This window comes from Chamaea fasciata, unplaced genomic scaffold, assembly GCF_029207755.1.
Source record: "Chamaea fasciata isolate MVZ Bird 193981 ecotype frontalis unplaced genomic scaffold, bChaFas1.0.hap1 SCAF_2, whole genome shotgun sequence".
In the NCBI taxonomy this organism is placed as follows: Eukaryota; Metazoa; Chordata; class Aves; order Passeriformes; family Sylviidae; genus Chamaea; species Chamaea fasciata.
This window is the reverse complement of record NW_027094087.1, coordinates 71,192,741-71,199,145: the sequence shown is the minus strand read 5'-3', so window position 1 is coordinate 71,199,145 and position 6,405 is coordinate 71,192,741. Positions and strand designations below refer to the sequence as shown.

The window sequence follows — 6,405 nt, the reverse complement described above, 5'->3', positions numbered from 1 at the left end:
GCTACTGTTATTTATCATAGTAAAGAGACAATCTAGCAGGTCATCAAAAGCTAATAACTCGGTATAGTTTTAAGCCATTTAAAATATAATGACATAACAGTTTGAAAAACATGAAGTAATGGACAACATAAGAGGAGCTTGTATTTCACAATGTTTTTCTTACTGGAGGGTGGAAACAATGTAATTGAAAGGTTATTGACTCCTGACTTTATATTTAGGCAGCCAAGTTATATTTTATTATTTATTCTCTTGCAGTATCACAGCATGTCATTTTCCAGTTTTTGACAACATTTCAATTATTTAAGACTTCATAGCTATTTAAAAGTAGATAATGATAGTTTATCTTTCAAGGCCAGGTTGGATGGGGCATTGAGCAACCTGTTCTACTGGATGGTGCCCTGGCTTATGGCAGAGGGGTGAGACTACCTGATCTTTAATGTCCCTTCCAACCCAAACCACTCTATGAGACTTTCCCATAACAAGTGGTAAATTATGTTCGATAGATTATTGTTATATTGGGAGTATGAAATACATTATTTTGTGGGATATCAAGGTTTAGGATGAAGCAGTGTTTAAAGACATGAATTTCCCATTCTTAAAGTACGTTCAGCTTGTAAATCAATCACTGGGTTGCTGTGGAAAAAGATGTTGACCCCTGAAAACAAATTCATGCCAGGGGTCATCAATTTTCAATTTACACACTCACGTGCTTATTACTTTTGGGATTGCTAATAATTAAGGTGTTAACAGGAATTGATTCCAGATGACCTTTGCAACATCTTTTCTCTTGGGTTTTGCGTGACGGGATAGACTACTGCTTTTACAATAGCAATACACTTCTTCAGATGCCTGTTGGAATTTTGCCAGTAGACCCACTCAGGATTTGAAACTGATTGTGATAGGAAACATATAGATACAAAAAAAAAAAAAAAAAAAAAAAAAAAAAAAAAAAGTTGTTCCAAAGAGCTGGCAGGTAAATAGAGGGATGGAAAATCTGCTATTCCTCAACCTGCTAATTCCTCATTGCTGTATTTGGTTTATACAGCAATGTATAAACAAAATAAGTTATCTAAATACGTTATTTCATTACTTATTGCTCTTCCCAGTATTTCAAGTGTTATTCTCTTCAGTTTTTCATATTATATTTGAACTGTAATAAATTTAGTATTTTTTCTTTGATGATACATTTTCCCTAACCACTTGAAGTCTAGATTAGTCAATAGAGGGAATAAATGATGGTTTTCTAAGTGGTTAAAATATAACAGTGTTAACTGCACATGGACTGTGAACAGTCTGAATGCTGGAGAAGTTTGTACCTACTTTTAAACGTATCTAAAATAAAATACCTTAGATTTATGGGGCTAAAAGTAGAGAACTAGTAAACCCAGAATATTTTAGTTTAGTGGATTACAGTTCTCAACAGGAAGAAAAAAAATGCTTCTTCTCCATTAATTTAAAAATAATGTTTTAATTAGTAAAAATTATCTCAGTATTTTGAAATCAATAAAAGAAGACACCTAAAAGTTTCAGAGCTGTCCACTGATGGCATTTTATCTGATATGTACTACCAGGAGAGGGTAGTGTTGAGCTATAAATCTAAGTTAGTCTTGCCTGTCTTCACTGAAAGTTCAGTTTTCACTTGAGTCTAGGTACAATATTTTGCATAAATAGAAGCTTTCTATTTTGACAAATACTTAGAACAAAGAAGACCAGGGCATTTTAAGGCTTTCAAATATACTCTATGTAAATTTTCAGAAAGAATAGAGAATGAGAATATTTCTCTGTTGAATTTCCACCCTTCCAACCCCAAAGATAAACATTTGAAAATGAGTCATAATAATATGACTGTATATTATAAGTGTGTATGCATATTAAAAAGGCAATATAATGAGAACCATGGCTTAAAAAAATCATCTAAGTTCTTCTTATAACCTTTTTTCTTTTGCTCTTGAATCATTTTATTTTCACCTATTCATTTACAAAGAAGTTACAGATTATGATTGGCAAATGTTATTTCCTGTGGTGGTGTCCAAAATATGATGCAAAATTAATCATAACAAATTTATTATATGAACTGGAAAATAGGAAAGCAGCATTATTTCTATAGTTCCTATCAGTTCCCCATTCTTTACTTGATAAAACAGTCTGTACCATGAAATTGTGTTTGCAACCAGGAGATGCCTTAGCTCTGTGCCACCGACTCTCAAGTCAACCATACTGCAACCTAGATCCAGCAGCTTCATGCTGAGGATCTGCCAACATGCCATCAGACTTTTTCACCTTGATCTGTGTCCTTTCTACTAATGAACTAATTTTTGTAGAATTTATATCTGTATCTCACTGACCTGTACTTAGAAACTGCTCCTCCATATGTTTTCTCTGTGATGCAGGATAGTAACTGGAAATGAATGAAGAAAACAAGTTTTACATACTATGAGTAGCTCTTAATATTCAGATCATTAGGTATCAATATTTTGCTGAATGTTTTTGTTTCTTTGTGACTTTTTTCTTCCTTTGTAGGTCAAATGTAAAGAATAAAAGATGAAAAAGAAATTAAAATTGCAAGCTACTACTGGGAAAGTGTGAGCATGTTCAATGGTAACATATTACTTAGCACTCTTTTTTCAACTGCTTGTTTATAAACTAGCAACTATTCAAAAAATCCAAATATACAAATTTATTTCTAATAACTCTGGAGGGTCAGCAAAAGCATTCATAGAAATAAATGGGTGCTGTTTACTTCAGCCTTAGTTCTAATGAGATTTTAGCAGTTGAGTCTCAATCAACATCACCTAGGTTAAAGTGACACAACTGGACAGCAATAGGATAACACATAGTAAACACCTTCTTTATCTTTGCAATCATATGGACATATCTATGTAGACAATACTCTCTCTAGATATATATATATAATTTTAATTACTCTACATTATTTTGCTCTGCAGTCAAAAGTTCAAATTCAGACATTCATTGTTATTTGTTATAATTTATTTGCTATCTGTATAAATAATAAACAAGAACATTAATGTTCAAGCTCTTGAACAGTTCATATTTCCACAATTAAAAAAAGACACAGTTAAAAGCTTGCAGCTATGAAATGCAATTCATATTTATAGGAAATGAAAGAATTAGCATAATGCTGACAGTGTCAAAAGAATAAAAAAATTATCTCAAACATAAAAATAATGCAAAAGTTCGAAAACAAAATGTGGCAGCATTGCTAGAATGGAAAAATACATTGTACTTTTTCCTACTTGCATCCACTGAGCCAATAGAGATTCACTGATTCTAACTGTGTTTTTTTAATAGACTAGTGCAGTGCATTTTAATTAAAGGATATTTGTTAGATCTTCACTGATTTGTTTGAGCTTTAGTGATTATTCAAGGAATATATGTGTTTATGCTGACTGGTTGTAAAAGATGGCTCATACTTTGATAACCAATGTATTGGCATCAGTCCCTTGAATTTCAATGCTTGCTTGTTTTGTGGTTTAGACAATACAATTACTTGACTATTTTAAAATGAGAACTGAATTTTTGGTAGAACACCTGTGATCTTCAAATTAGGTTTTATAAATGTTTATTCTTTGGTCCATGTTTTAGCTGGAAGTTCACTCAAAGTGTCCAGTGCTTTGAAAGTTACATCCTTTGATAATCAAAATGCTTCCTTTAAAATAGCCTTAATAATAGAGTGCATTTCTAAAATTATATACTGAATGCCACAGAAGTGCAGGCAGTTTTTTTAAAGAGCATAAACTGATATCTCATTGGATTTGCTTTTTTGTTTTGCACACTTTTTTACTGGTTTTGAGTGGAATGGAGATACTTTTCTTTGCAGTAGCTAGTACAGGCCTGTGTTTTGGATTTGTGCTGGAAACAGTGCTGATAACACAGGGATGTGTTCATTATGGCAGAGCTGTACTTGCATAGAGCCAAGGCCTTTTCTGCTTCTCACATCACTGCAACAAGAAGTCTGAGGGTGCACAAGAAGCTGGGAGAGAGCAGAGTCAGGAAAGCTGATCCAAGCTGTCCAAAGGCATATTTCATACCATATAGTGCCAGGCTAGGAGATATAACCAAGGGCAAGGTTGGCCAGAGGGTCCACTGCTTGGGGTCAGCTGGGCATCAGTTGGTGGTGAGCAGTTGTTTTCATTAGCATCACTTGTCTTCCTTGAGGTTTATTTGCTTCCCTTTTTTATTTTTGTTTTCATTAAAATGTACTATTGCTATCATTATTAACACCATTATCATCATTATTATTGTTGTTATTAATAATAACTAAATCTCTTCTTAAATTTCAATAATTAAACCGTTCTCTCAGCCCACGGTTTTTCTAGCTTTTATCTTCCCAATTTTCTTCCTCCTATCGTGTTGGGACAAGGACTGAGCAAGTGGCTGTGTGGTGCTTAGCTGCTGGCTGGAGTTAAACCACAACAGATTGGAATAAGAAACATCAAGTAAACTGAATTAATAGTTCACATTTTTGTCCTAAAAATGTATCATTCAGAACTGGATTAGGTCATTATTTTAAATTGTGATGGAATCACTGTCTGTTTTGCTCCAGACAATGTATAAATATTATAAATTAATCAAAGATTGTTCTAGAGGTATGTAAGATCGAATAATAACACTTTTAAAAAGAACATGTAGTTATAATAGTTGTCATTAAATGAGATTCCTAATATATTGGGATTTCTCTAGGCTAATATCACATGATTTGTTTAGTAAGAATTATGTAACTTTAACATGGTATTGAAGAGATTCTACAGTATGTTTTAAGATAAATTAAGTATTATTTACCATTCTCCCCATGGTAAAAAACAATACCATGGTACATGACTTTGACTAAGACCAATTGCATGATAATTATTATGTTTTGAGATATAGTAATGCAGTTTTGAGAATCATTTTAAAGTGATGTGCCTTAAAATTCTAAACCAAACAGAATTTGGATTCCCAAAGCATTTCACAGAACCACTGAATCTGGAAGGGATCTCCTTAGATAATCTAGTCCACCCTCTGTGACTCAGGCAGGGTCAGCTACAGCTGTGTGACCAGGAACAGGTCCAATCAGGATTTGTGTAACTCTAGAGATGGAGACCTTACAACCTCTCTCTGCAACCTGCTTCATGACTTGAAGTCATTGCAACATCAAGATGTCAATTTTGTGCATAGTAAGCTTCTGAAAGATGCAAAATGTCAATGAAAAATACATGTTCAGCTTTGGCAAAAATATGGTCATCATTTACACAGAAAACTCCAAAAAGGAAAAAATATTTTCAGTACTAAAGATAGATATTTATTCTTCTAACTAAGACAGATTATATACAATAAAGAGCAGTGCTCTCTAAATTGAAAAATATGGTTTATTCTAAACCCCTTTTTCTTATCATTTCAAAACCAATCCAACTACAACCTGAGAACAGAGGAGAAGAAATAATTATTATTTATGCAGTCAGGTTACACGGCACACTGTAGTAATTCACTATGCACATTATTAATTATTAATTTGACTGAGATAGCGACTACCATGCTGTAAGTGAAGGTGGTTAAAATATCTATCCCTGATGTCATGCAGAATACCAGTCCCAGCTACTGACTCAGTAGCTGTCCTACAGAGAAGCTCACTCCTGCTGATGGTCTGTGACTCAGTGAAATCCATATGGCTTTTCACAGGTGCCAGTAGATGGTCAGTTGTTGTTATACCTTTCAGTCAGATAAAGGTTTATGGAAAACTCAGAAAATTTATTCAGAAATTGTCCTTACTATGGGTTCTAGACAAAGATGCTTTGTCTATAAAGTTCCACATAAAAATGAGGCCAATTTTTTGCAAAGATAAAGTGTTCAAAAATAATTTATTCATAGGAAAGCTACATAGCAGGTAGAGTGTAGAGCAATAGATTTTTGAAAGCAGAAATAATGTATATAGTCCTGCTTTTTGTATCTGTTAGTGTCATTGAGAAAAAATGAAGGTGTGCAACAACATGATCACAGCTGGTGAGATGAACTCTCTAAAAACAGTCACTACTTTACCTTATTCTCATCTTCTTTAATAAAAGAAAGAACAGGAAGTTCACTTTTCCTGACCTAATTTCTGCATCTTTTTCAATGGAAATATTCCTGCTCCTGTCCTTATCCCTCACCCCTGAGGACACTAAATTGAATTTTTATTTCTTCAGCCTAAAGAGGATTTTCTTCCCTTTTACAGAAGAAAAAATGTTTGATCATGCTGTACTAATATTCTTCCTGGTCCATGTAAGAAGTCCCAGTATCTGAACCATAAACAACAGTCGAAGGTAAGATACAGTCTTACATGAATTGAAATTCCTGTTCTTACCTCAAAAGTAAAAACAAAGGTCCATTTGGTCTGCATTGTCTAACTGCATAAAAGCAAAGTAGGAGTCC

At 33.6% G+C, this 6,405-nt stretch overlaps 1 long non-coding RNA gene across 1 annotated transcript in view; it reads left to right on the top strand.

Annotated features, from left to right (window-relative positions):
• Positions 1-915: 915 nt before the first annotated feature.
• LOC136286003 (uncharacterized) overlaps positions 916-6,405 on the top strand; it is a 239,834-nt gene continuing 234,344 nt past the window's right edge. The window contains exon 1 of the long non-coding RNA XR_010719670.1: positions 916-952. This is a non-coding gene — a long non-coding RNA (uncharacterized lncRNA). The remainder of the gene's footprint in view (positions 953-6,405) is intronic.